This window comes from Hypanus sabinus, chromosome 25 (genome assembly GCF_030144855.1).
Source record: "Hypanus sabinus isolate sHypSab1 chromosome 25, sHypSab1.hap1, whole genome shotgun sequence".
NCBI classification, from domain to species: Eukaryota; Metazoa; Chordata; class Chondrichthyes; order Myliobatiformes; family Dasyatidae; genus Hypanus; species Hypanus sabinus.
This window is the reverse complement of record NC_082730.1, coordinates 19,350,042-19,363,054: the sequence shown is the minus strand read 5'-3', so window position 1 is coordinate 19,363,054 and position 13,013 is coordinate 19,350,042. Positions and strand designations below refer to the sequence as shown.

Below are 13,013 nucleotides of genomic sequence, written 5' to 3'. Positions count from 1 at the left end.
TGGTTATGTGTCATCAAAGTAGGAAGACACCCTAGCTAATGGAAACATCATCCCTCCATCTAACCTCCATCCCTCCATCCCAAGTCTAAAAATCCAAAATTGTGATGAGAGTAAACTTCTTCAAATTGGAGAAAGCTAAACTTTGGAATTTTTTTTCACATCTACAGAGGTTAAGTTCATCATATTAAAGGCAGAAATCAATACATTTTTTAATGTTGAGATGAGTACAGTATCTGCGTACAGGAAACGAGTATAGATCAGCATGATCTTAATGAATGGTTAAGCAGGCTCCAGGGGTTAGATGGCCTATTCCAATTTGCTCTTCTTTCATTCTTATGATACTTGAAAATTGTGAAAGATGTGGCCATTCTCACTGCAGGGAAGAGCTCTTAATAGAGTAACTATAGCCTTTTCTTTCAGATCAATAAACTCAGATCTTTGGAACAATCTTGCTCATCTTTATTTATCTTTGGAAAATTATTCTGTAGAGGATGATAATTTCTGCAGTATTTGGTTTCAACCGGCATCCTTCTCCAACAGGCAATTGCTGAAAACTCCACAGTGCCTTCCTTTGTTGATTTTTTTGTCATAACAGGGAGACGGCCCCTGCTGGTAATAGCATGCCGATATCAGTGGTCAGTTGTGATTGATATTCAAAGAGAGTGTGTTGCTGCTGCTCTGTGAATGTAGGCGGACATCATCACCAGCTCTGGTCCTGCTCTCATTGAACTGTAACATGCACACGTCCCAGCCAAGATCAATAGATAATAATCAGCCGTAGCAATCTCAGACTGTTTCCCCTTCCCTAGCCATAAGCCTCCCAACTTCAATGCCAGTGATAATCAAACTCGGTTCATAGCAGGAATTGCATGCTTATAGCTTAAGTAAGGTTTAACTTTAAGTTTAATTGTCATTTAACCATACAGAATTACCCATAAATACAAACAAATGAAGCAGGGTCCAGGTACTCCAGGGTCAAGGTACAAGGCGTAATACCAACAGTCATACCCAGCACAAGGCACATACAGGACCTATAAGTTAGCTAAAAAATACATTCAAACAAAAAGAAATAGTCTAAGTCCCCGATTCCAAGAAAGTTGTTGCAGTCAAACTGAATACAAGTTGTCTTCTGTCAAGTGGACACTGAAGAGCTGCACTGATACCTCTGGCACTGACTCCAACCTGTCTCTCCTGGACGCTGCAAACAGATGACACTGCAGCTTGAGGCCTGCTCCTCACTAAGACTGCAGACGTGCATCCACCGTTCACCAATAAAACAGTGAACCAGACTTGCAGCAGTCCCTATTATCAGGGTCTTACGATCACAAGAGAAGTGACGAAAACAATCACTCACTGTTCAACTGCACACTGACTCCAATACCTCTCTGTAGCAGGCTGCAGCACCGTCCGCACCAAATCCAGCTCCTACAGCTTCTCCGTCAACAAGCAACTCCCTGACGGGGCAGACCTGCATTACTTGAAGTTCTTCATGTCCCACAGCCTCTTACGATCATTAAAAATACGCTTAACAAAAGACAATGACACCTTTTGAAGCCATTATGTCTGAGTGTGCTGTCATCTTACCGGAGGTAGTTACGTTTTTCTGAAAGCCCTCACCAGCTGAGGATTAATTCTGAAGGGGTTAGTGCTTCTACTAGAGGGGCTGGGGTCTGGCTAGGTGGCTCAGTCACTAAGTTAATTCAGAACAACTGATAACGACTGAAGTGACAAAACCCGATGTTTGGACAATGATATAGGTGCCAGGCCAGGACCAGAGGTGAGAGATGGGTTTGCTGCTCCGCTCTGTGCTGAACTAAGGATCTGTGGACAGGTCTGTCCTTGTGGACTTCAGTTCAGAATGCTAATGATTTGTTTTTCTCTCTGCACTTTGGGTGTTTGACAGTTTTACATAGAAACATAGAAAACTTACAGCACATTACAGGCCCTTTAGCCCACAAAGTTGTGCCAAACATGTCCCGACCTTAGAAATTACTAGGCTTACCTATAACCCTCTATTTTACTAAACTCCATGTACCTATCTAAAAGGCTATTAAATGACCCTATTGCATCTGCCTCTACCACCGTTGCCGGCAGCCCATTCCATGCACTCACCACTCTCTGAGTAAAAAACTTAACCCTGACATCTCCTCTGTACCTACTCCCCAGCACCTTAAACCTGTGTCCTCTTGTGGCAACCATTTCAGCCCTGGAAAAAAATTTCTTTTATTATACGCTTTTTTTTTGGGTTTCTTTGTTTTGAGACTGCCTGTTAGGAGTGGAACCTTAGGTTTGTATAATGCATGCATACTTTGATAATAAATGTACTTTGAACTTTGAAAATAAAATGTACTTTGAAGTTTGATCAGCCAAAGTTCACTGTGAATAAAAATGCAACAGTTGATTCTTGGAGCAAATCTGGAATGTGAGCTCCTTCCATCCGATTATTTGGGAGAAGGTTTGCACTTATTTGAGCTTCAGGATTTCATTCATCATTTTCCTTCATTCCAAAAAATTAAGATGCAAATGTGTTCTCAAGTTTGTGTTCCTACATATTAGGATTAAATTTCTAATTCTTCAGGGAATCAAGGGATGAGAGGGACAGGGTCAGAAAATAATAGATAAGTAGCCATAATCTTGATGGATGTTCGAACAGCTCAAAGGGACAATGACTTTCTGCTCCCACCTCTCATGTTATGTCACTTTAGAAGTGCAGTAAGTGACCACTCAATGAGCAAAGAATTACAGGAATTAACATCACGCCTGGTCATCTCACAGGTTGGTTGACATGGTAGTGTAGTGGTTAGCATGCGCTATTGCAGTGTCAGCGACCAGGGTTCAATTCCTGCTGATGTCTCTAAGGAGTTTGTACATTCTCTCCATGACCATGCGGGTTTCCTCCGGGTGCTCTGGTTTCCTCCCACAGTCCAAAGATATATGGTTTAGTAGGTTAATTGCTCACATGGGTGCAACTGGGTGCTGTGGGCTTGTTGAGCTGGGAGGGCCTGTTACTGTGTTACCTTTTTATAGGCATCCATTAGTCTCGTGAGACCATGGATTTGGGCCTTGGAATGTTTTTCCAGGGTGCAGGCCTGGGCAGGGTTGTATGGGAGACCGGCAGCTGCCCAAGCTGCAAGCCTTCCCCTCTCCACGCCACCGATGTTGTCCAAGGGAAGGGCACTAGGAACCGAGCAGCTTGGCACTGGTGTCGTTGCAGAGCAATGTGTTGTTAAGTGCCTTGCTCAAGGACACTACACGCTGCCTCGGCTGAGGCTCGAATCGGTGACCTTCAGATCACTAGACTGATGCCTTATCCACTAGGCCATGCACCAACACAAAATAACAAAATGTTACCACCAAATAATAAAAATAGATATCCTAACAACAGGTACCAAATCTATAAACAATAATAAAGAAGATAATAATTTGTTATCATAATCCAATCCATTATAGGACATGATATCAATGGTCAAAACAAAAATAATTCAATGATAAGCAGCCTTACTTTGTTTGCCCAGGCAAAATAGCTTCATATGCCCAAGAGATTGCCTTTTGTTAGGGTAACATGCAGAAAAGCTAGAAGGTGTTATCTGCTTTTGTCAGGTGCTTGTTGATTGGATCTAGAATGTAACGGAACACGAAATCTGGACCAATCCGAGATTAAGGACATATTAAGGACATATTTGTTTCTTAATTACCTAGAATGAAAGAAATTGATGAATGAAATCTTGGAATTCAAATTTTACCAGTTCAAATATTACCCCAATAATTGGACAGAAAAGGCTTATATGTCAGATTTGCTCAAAGTTTCAATTGCTGCCTTTTGTATTTTTATTCACTGTGAACATTGGCCAACCATTTTCCATTGTATTGAACAGAGCTCAGTTTAATGATGTTATACTGATGGGTAGAGATGTAGAGGGATAACAGGGGATTTGTGTGGAACGTAAAAACTGTATGGGTCAGCTGAATTGCTGTATGGTTGACTTCTCTGATGTAGATTTTATGTCATTCTATATAAAATTAATTGCCCTTTTTTCGGCAGAACTCCAAATGCATTGGGACAACTCTTCCTTTTGATGTATCAGTGTTATTTGCTGCAGAAGTAAAAGAAAATATTAAACCTATGATTCAGAAATACCAAGTGCTATTACAGAACTTACTGATATCTAGGTATCATTTTTGAAATTGTAGACTATCTATTGCGGGCATGCTATGTTGGTGAACGTGTGAACTGTCCCTCAGTAGTTCCCCAGGTCATGTTGGTTGTTAAACACTGTATGTTTCAGTACTCATTTGATAGATTAACAGTGGCAGCCTAGTAGTGTAGTGGTTAGCACAACGCATCACAGTACAGGTGACCCGGGTTCAATTCCCGTTGCTGCCTCTATGGAGTTTGTACATTGTCCCTGTTAACCAGTGCAGGTTTCCTCTGGGTGCTCTGGTTTTCTCTCCCACAGTCCAAAGGCATACTGGTTGGTAGTTTAATTGATCATTGTAGATTGTCCCGTGATTAGGCTCGGGTTAAATCAGGAGTTACCGGATGGCACAGCTCAAAGTGGCGGAAAGGACTGTTCCGTGCAGATTCTCAATAAACAAACAAATAAATAAATAAAATCTGAATCTGAATCTATTACACCAGTTCTCTCACATGCATATTATCATCATTGTGTGCCATGTCAATGACATGATCTTTTGACAATGATTGTTCTTCGCCAATTTTTCTACAGAAGTGGTTTGCCCTCGCCTTCTTCTGGGCAGTGTCTTTACGAGACTGGTGACCCCAGTCATTATCAGTGCTCTTTCGAGATGGTCTGCCTGGTGTCAGTGGTCTCGTAACCAGTGTTTGTGATACGCACCAGCTGCTAGTACGAGCATCCAGCGGCTTCATGTGACCCCGATCAGGAGGGCTAAGCAGGTGCCACACCAAGGGTGGCCTGCAGGCCAGCAGAGAGAAGGGACGCCTTACACTTCCTTTGGGTGGAGGTGTATCTCCAACCTGCTACCCAAATGCATTTAGTAGCAACATGAAAGGCAACAAAAGCCAGCCAGCAATGTAGTTAATGCACAGGCAATCTGCTGGAGGAACTCAGTGGGTCAGTCAGTGGGGGTGGTGGGGGAAGGGATTGTTGATGTTTCCGGTCAAAGTCCTGCATCAGGATATCCTGCTATGTTCAGCACCCAATGTACCTGTGAAAGGTAAGAACCCAGTGCTCTGATGGCTGTCATATCCTTTAATCAATATGCCAATACTTGCCATAACGGTGTACTGTTACCTGTTACATTCAATGCCCAATGTATCAATATCAAGGGTATTGAATGGAAATACCTACAAAAAGTAACAGATTCAGGCCAGCCCATCACAGGTGAAGCCCTCCCCACAATTGACCACAGCTACACGGAGTGTTGCCGCAGGAAAGCAGCATCCATCAACAGGGACTTCACCATCCACGCCGTGCTCTCTTCTTGCTGCTGCTGTCAGGAAGAAGGTACAGGGGCCTTAGGCTCCACACCACCAAGGTCAGGAACCGTAATTACCTCTCAACCATCAGGCCCTTGAACCAGAGTGGATAACGTGACTCACTTTAACACCGAACCGATTCTACAACTCACGTTCTCTATATTAAATATTATTTATTTATTATTTGCCTTTTTTATTGATTTTGCACATTGGTTGTTCATCCCTCTTTGTCACTGCGTACTGTAGTTCTTTCATTTATTCTATTACGTTTCTTTGTATCTGCTGTGCATGCCCACAAGAAAATGAATCTCAGGGTAGTATATGGTGACGTATACATACGTTGATCATAAATTTACCTTGAAGCTTGGAAATTTTCTTTGAAAACATCCAATATAACAAACACTAATACCTGATACATCCATTACCCAATGTATCAATACTAGTAATTTCTATATCCAATATCCAGTGTACAGATACCAAATGTATAATATCCTATATACTCTTGCATGAATATCTGCAGTATCTAACTCTCAGTGCAGCAATGAGGGTGGAACATAGCACGTGAGGAAGCAATGAGGAATCGATCTGAGCAATTTCAGGATCAGAATCAGGTTTAATGTCACTGGTGTGTGTTGTGATATTAGTTGTTTTACGGCAGCAGTACAGTGCAATACATTAAAAAAACTATAAATGACAATAATATATACGAGGGGTGATTGATATGTTCATGGCCTAAGGTGGAAGAAGTCAATTTAGAAGACTTAGCACATTTATTTTTCAACATAGTCCCCTCCCACATTTACACACTTAGTCCAGTGGTCGTGGAGCATACGGATCTTGGACCTCCAGAAAGTGTCCACAGCAGGGGTGATTGATAAGTTTGTGGCCTAAGGTAGAAGGAGATGAGTTATTAACTTCAGACTTTCTGCATAATCACTCAAAGAGCTGTATAACTCATCCTCTTCTACCAAACTTATCAATCACCCATCTATGGACACTTTCTGGAGGTCCAAGATACGTATGCTCCACAACCGCTGGACAAAGTGTGTAAATGGAAGAGGAGACTATGGTGAAAAATAAATGTGCTAGGTTTTCTAAAAGTGATTCCTTCTACCATAGGCCACAAACTTATCAATCACTGTGTGTGTATGTGTGTGTGTGTGTGTGTGCGTGCGTGCGTGCGTGTGTGTGTGTGTGTGTGTGTGTGCGTGCGTGTGTTTGTGTGTGTGTGTGTGTTTAATTGAATAAGTAGTGCAAAAAAGAGAGCTAAAAAGTAGTGAGATAGTGTTCATGGTTTGCTTCATTGTCTGTTCAAAGGTGGCATGTAGCATAATGGTTAGCATGACACTTTACAGTGCAGGTAACCCAGGTTCAAAGCCCGCAGCTGCTTGTAACGAGTTTGTACGTTCTCTCCGTGACCATGTAGGTTTCTTTCAGGTGCTCTGGTTTCTTCCCACAGTTCAGAGACATACCGGCTGATAGGGTAATCGGTCACTGGAAACTGTCCTGTGATCAGGCTAGGATTAAATCGGGGGATTGCTGGGCAGTGTGTCTCCAAGGGCCGGAAGGGCCTATTCCAGGTTAATTGGCCATTGGAAACTGTTCTGTGATCAGGCTATGATTAAACTGGGCGGTTGCTGGGCAGCATGTCTCCAAGGGCCGGTACGGTCTATTCCATGCAGTATCTCAATAAAAGAATAAATAAATCTGACAGTGGGGGGGGGGGGGGGGAAGGAGCTGTTTCTAAAATGTTGAGTGTGTGTCTTCTGGCTCCTGTACCTCCTCAGATTTGAAATTCCAAATAACAATTTGAAAGGTTAATTTGTTCCTTTTCTTTGATTTGATAATGGCAATAAAATAATTGAGAGAGTTGATAGTTCGTCCTTCTGCCAGCCACTCACATTGCCAATGGCAATATTTTGCTAAATCGATCGGTTTGTATTATATAAGCTATCGGGTAACTGCTGATAACACACCTGTGGTCATTTAACTAGGGCACAATACCTCTTATAATAACAATAATCTGGCAAATAATGAGACAGTGCTTCAGATAACAACGATGCATTGCAGAGTATAAATACTTATTAATGCAGTTTTATGTTACCAATGCATCATAAAAGTGCAATTGCAGTTTGTTGGAGATACATAACTGAGTGGCTTGCATAACACTAATGATATTGTGTAGATATCGATTTAATAATTCATTGATATCAATGAGCATGATAGAATTACAAAATATTTCAGATTTGTTATTTCCCACACATTGCAGAGACATCTACTGTGACTGAAATAACTCTGAAGTGGTTTGTCTGGCTTCGCACTCCAGTCATTACAAGTGAAACGCAATCTCAAAGTGAGGATGCAACAACTATCATGTTAAGTACGTTCCAGGGCTGGTGTAAGTCTAGGCAGAGTGGCTTTTCTGGTTTGTTTGCAGTGATAGAGTTGCACAGCACAGAAATGGTATGGTAAGGTTGCACAGTAGTGTAGTAGTTGACGCAACACTTTACAGTACCAGCGACCTGGGTTCAATTCCCCTGACCAACTGGTTAATTGATGATGATGAATTCACTTGCCTTTACAGCCTCCCCTGAGCTTGTTACATATATTCATTGCCCTCTGGCGAAAAAGTTGTCACTTAGGTCTCTTTAAAATCTTTTGCCACTTAACTCAACATCTTCTAGATTTATACCTCTGTACCCTGGGAAAAAAGACTATGACTGTTCACCTTCATGATTTTATATACTTCTATGCCAGGGGTTCCCAACCTTGGGTCCACAGACCCCCTGCTTAATGTAGTGGTCCAGGGCATAAAAGAGTTCGGGAACCCCTGTCCTATAAGGTCATTCCTCAGCAACACATACATAAGTACCAGGCATCATCTATGGAACTGAGTAAACAGTTGACGTTTCAGGATGAGACCATTCATGAGGAGTCCTGATGAAGGGCCTTGGGCCAAAACATTGACTGTTTACTCTTTTCCATAGATTCTGCCTGGCCTTCTGAGTTCACCCAGTATTTTGCGTGTGTTGCTTTAGATTTCCAGCATCTGCAGATTTTCTTGTGTTTGTGAAGATCATTGCTCAGCTTCCTATGCCTCATGGATAAACCTCCTGCCTCTGAGATCTGGTGTTTTAAGGAAGACTTTGCATTGCTGGCTCAACGGTGGCCTTATTTTCATAGCATGCACCAACTCCAAACTCCATGAGAGAATGTCACAGAGCTACATCAATAAACAAAACTTACACATCCAGTTTCTGACTAAACCTTCTAGCAAGAAAAATACTATCTGCTGTTTCAAAGGAAATACATACACTTTGAAATGTGACTGCACAGCTTGCTATATAGTACCTTCAATGGACAAGCAAATATTGATAGATATTTACTGTAGCTTGATCTGGGTCTTTCAGATGCTATGATTATTAATATTAAATATTTTAGAACTGCAAAATTCACTAAATGCACACTAGATCTTTACAGATTCAAAATGTGTGAGGAATTAATTTACTGTATTTGATTTTCCCAGGTCTTAATTTCACTTAAACACTGTACAACTTCTGAGAATTTCAAATTATTGATATTGCGATCACTAACTAGAATGCAGACAATAAAACACCACAACTGCAGCCATGGCAACGGTCACTGGGCATTGACCAACTATTGTTTACTTAATGTGTTGTGAAGGCTTCCTTATGAATAATTTCATAGTACAGCCAGCATGGATCGGCACAGGAACAGATTGTTGAGAACTTAGCTAAAGTTAGGATTTTGATGTGATATTTCAGCCAGGCCTTAAGCTCCACAGCCTGAAACCCCAATAAATAAACACACATGCATACATCTCAAAATACTCTTCATACATGAAGAGCGTTCAATTATTAGGTCAAGAACACAATGGGTAAAAGAAGCCCCGACAGATGGAGCATAATAGTAGAGCATCTGGCAGAATTTTGACGTCTGGTATCTTTTTGAGAATTTATATTCCATCTGTTTAATTAACCAGTACCACTAATCTTACCAACCACTGTGTGTGTGCTTGCTTGTTGTGCTGTTTTTCACTATATTCCTCTCATGATAGCTATTCTGCATATAGTTTCGCTGGCTAGACAAATTCTCTTTATTTCAAAACTGAGATTATTAATGTGATGGGTAGATGCACAATCTTCAGTTTATGTTTGTGCTTCTCTCTGTGTGTTTTATATGATGATGATGGTGATGAGTTGTAGAGCATTAGGCTTACACAGGGTCTTTGGTCCAATATGGCAGTGGATGGGATTCATTAGGACGGGCGAATAAAGATAAGGCAGGAGCAAGTGGAGTGGCCATTGTGTGAGTGGGTCAGTGTTGGTTCATCAGTTCTGGGTGAGGTAAGTATCTGGTAAGTTTCTTCTTCTTCTTCATTCTTCATTCCTCATCTGTTAGGGCGCTGTTAGTGCAGGGAGAATGCCTCCAGGGGCTGTGGTTCATTCTGTGTGTGAGATGTGGGAATTCTGGGAGATCTCCAGTCTCCCAGGTAACCACATCTGCACCAGGTGAACCGGGCTGCAGCTCCTCAGAGAACACGCCAAGGAACTGGAGCAGCAGCTCAGTGACCTTTGGTGCATACGGGATACGGAGGAAGTGATAGACAGGAGCTACAGGGAGGTAGTGATCCCTAGGTTACAGGAGACTGGTAACTGTCAGGAGAGGGAAAGGAAATGGGCAGCCAGTGCAGAGCACCCTTGTAGCCATTCCCCTCAATAATAAGTATTCCACTTCAGATACCGTTGAAGGGGATGACCTACCAGGGGAGTTGCAGTGACCGGCATTCTGGCACTGGGTCTGGTGCTGTGGCTCAGAAGAGAAGAGAGATGAAGGGGACTGCAGTAGTGATAGGAGAATCCATAGTCAGAGGAATAGAGATGAGATTCTGTGAGCGTGGTACAGACACCTGGATGGCATGCTTCCTCCCTGGTGCCAGGGTTAGGGAAGTCTCAGATCAGGTCCATGGCATTCCAAAGGGGGAGGGTAAGCAGACAGAAGTTTTGGCACGTATTGGCACCAATGACATAAGTAGGAAAGGTGAGGCAGTCCGGAAGAGAGATTTTAGGGAGCTAGGTAGAAAGCAGAGAAACAGGACCTCCAGGGTAGTAATATCTGGATTGCTGCCTTTGCCATGTGCAAGTGAGGATGATTTCGCAGATGAATACGTGGCTGAGGAACTAGTGCAGAGAGAAAGCTTTCAGATTTCTGATCATTGACATCTGTTTTGGGGAAAGCACGACCTGTACAAAAGGGACAATTTACACTTGAACCCAAGGGGGACCAACATCCTTGTGGGCAGATTAGCTTGAGCTGTTCGGGGCGGGGGGGAGTTTAAACTAATTTGGCAGGGGTTGGGTACCAGAGTGATAGGGCTGAGGATGAGGTTGCTAGTTTACAAACAGAGGCAATGCGTAGAGAGGAGAGGCTGTTGATAGGGAAAAATTGCAGTCAACAGGATGAGTTGAAATCTAAAGGGGGGACAAAATTGAAAAGGATGATGAATACAGGTAATATATTTGAATCCACGCAGTATACAGAATAAGGTAGATGAACTTGTAGCACAGTTAGAGAATGCTATGTATGATGTTGTAGGCATCACTGAATCATGGCTGAAAGAAGATTATATAGCTGGGAGCTTAATGTCCAAGGACATGCATTGTATTGAAAGGCTGGGCAGCTAGGCAGAAGTGGTGGGATGGCTCTGTTTGTAAAAAAATGAAATCAAATAATTGGAGAGGTGACATAGGATCAGAAGTTGTAGGATCGCTGTGGGAAGAACTAAGAAGCTGCAAGGGTAAAAAGACCCTGATGGGAGTTGTACACAGACCTCTGAACAGTAAGAAAAATGTGGTCTAAAAATTACAATGGAAGATAGAAAATGCATGTCAATAGGGCAATGTTACAATAGTCCTAGGGGATTTCAATATGCAGATAGTTTCTGAAAATTATGTTGGAGCTGGATCCCAAGAGGGGGATTTCTAGAATGCCTATGAGATGGCTTTTTAGAGTAGCTGATGGTTGAGCCTACTAGGGGATCAGCTATTGGGTGTGGAGCAATAAACCAGAATTGATTAGAGAGCTTAAGGTAGAGGTACCCTTAGGAGTCAGTGATCATAAACTGAAAGGTCTGAATGGAGATAAGTCACCTGGACCAGATGGCCCACACCCCAGGGTTCTGAAAGAAGCGGGCCAAATGGCCTAATTCTGCTCCTATATCTTATGGCCTTATGTCCATGACAACTAGATGCCTAGCTGAGTTAGTTCCACTTATTTGCATTTGGCCCATATCCATCCAAACTTTTCCTATCCTTAAACTTGTCTAGGTGTCTCTTAAATTTTATATTGAAATGGCTCTACCATTTTGTCTAGCAACTCCTTCCACTGTACCTAAAACTTGTCTCTCAGGTTCCCTCTAAATCTTCCCCTTCTCACCTTCTCTAGTTTGAGACTCCCATACCGTGATAAAAGGACTGTAACCGTTCAACTTACCAATGTTTTTCATGACTTTATATACTCCACAAAGTCATCCTGCAGCCTCCAACACTCTGGGGGGGGGGGGGGGGAATCTTTCCTTATAACTCAAGACCTTTAGACGCAGTAACATCTTTGTGAATCTTTTCTGCACATATTGCAACTTAATGACATCCTGTCTGCAAATAGGCAACCAGAACTGCACACAATATTCCAAGTGCAGTCTCACCAGTATCTTGCACAGCAGTGTAGAAAGACCTTGATTTGTATACCATCTTCTATAATCTCAGAATAAGTGCCTCACTAATAATGAAGCATTTTTGAATTGTGATCTCTGGAGCAACATAGAAAATTCAGCAACCAATTCTGCTCAGCAAACTTCAGAAATAGCATTCTGCTAATGACTAAGTTACTTACATTTAGTTACCACTTTATTAGGTACACCTGTATTCCAGCTTGAAATGCAAACTTTACTCAGCCAATCATGTGGCAGGAACTCAATGTTAAAAGTGTGCAGACATGGTCAAGAGGTTCAGTTGATGTTCAGACCAAACAGCAGAATGGGAAAGGAATGTGATCGAAGTGGCTTTGACTATGGCATAATAGCTGGTGCCAGGCAGGGCGGTTAGAGTATCTCAGAAACTGCTGCCCTCCTGGCATTTTCACACAAAACTGTATCTAGAATTTACAGAGAATGGTGTGAAAAGCAAAAATCATCCAGTAATCATCCAGTTCTGTGAGTGAAAACAACTTTGAAGTGGGTGGCCTACAGCAGCGGAAGACCACAAATATACACTCAATGGCCACTTTATTATGTACAGGAAGTATTTTAGTACCTGTGGTTTCAAAATCATAAGGTCTCTCTGATCCCCTGCTGGTACCTGTCTGTCAGTCTCTATCTCTCTCCTCCTCTGACATTCATCTTCAGATTTTACTTCCAGATGGATAGCTGTGCATCTAGAAAAATGTCGGAACTAACTACATCCATGACCAGACTTTACCATTGCCAAGTTTAGCTTTCGATTTAGGGTTCCACTTTGAAGTCTAACTCTCAAAGGCA

General features: G+C 42.2%; 1 protein-coding gene across 1 annotated transcript in view; it reads right to left on the bottom strand.

Annotated features, from left to right (window-relative positions):
* cntn2 (contactin 2) overlaps positions 1-13,013 on the bottom strand; it is a 229,430-nt gene that overhangs the window by 89,463 nt on the left and 126,954 nt on the right. The gene's annotated exons all lie outside the window — the stretch shown is intronic.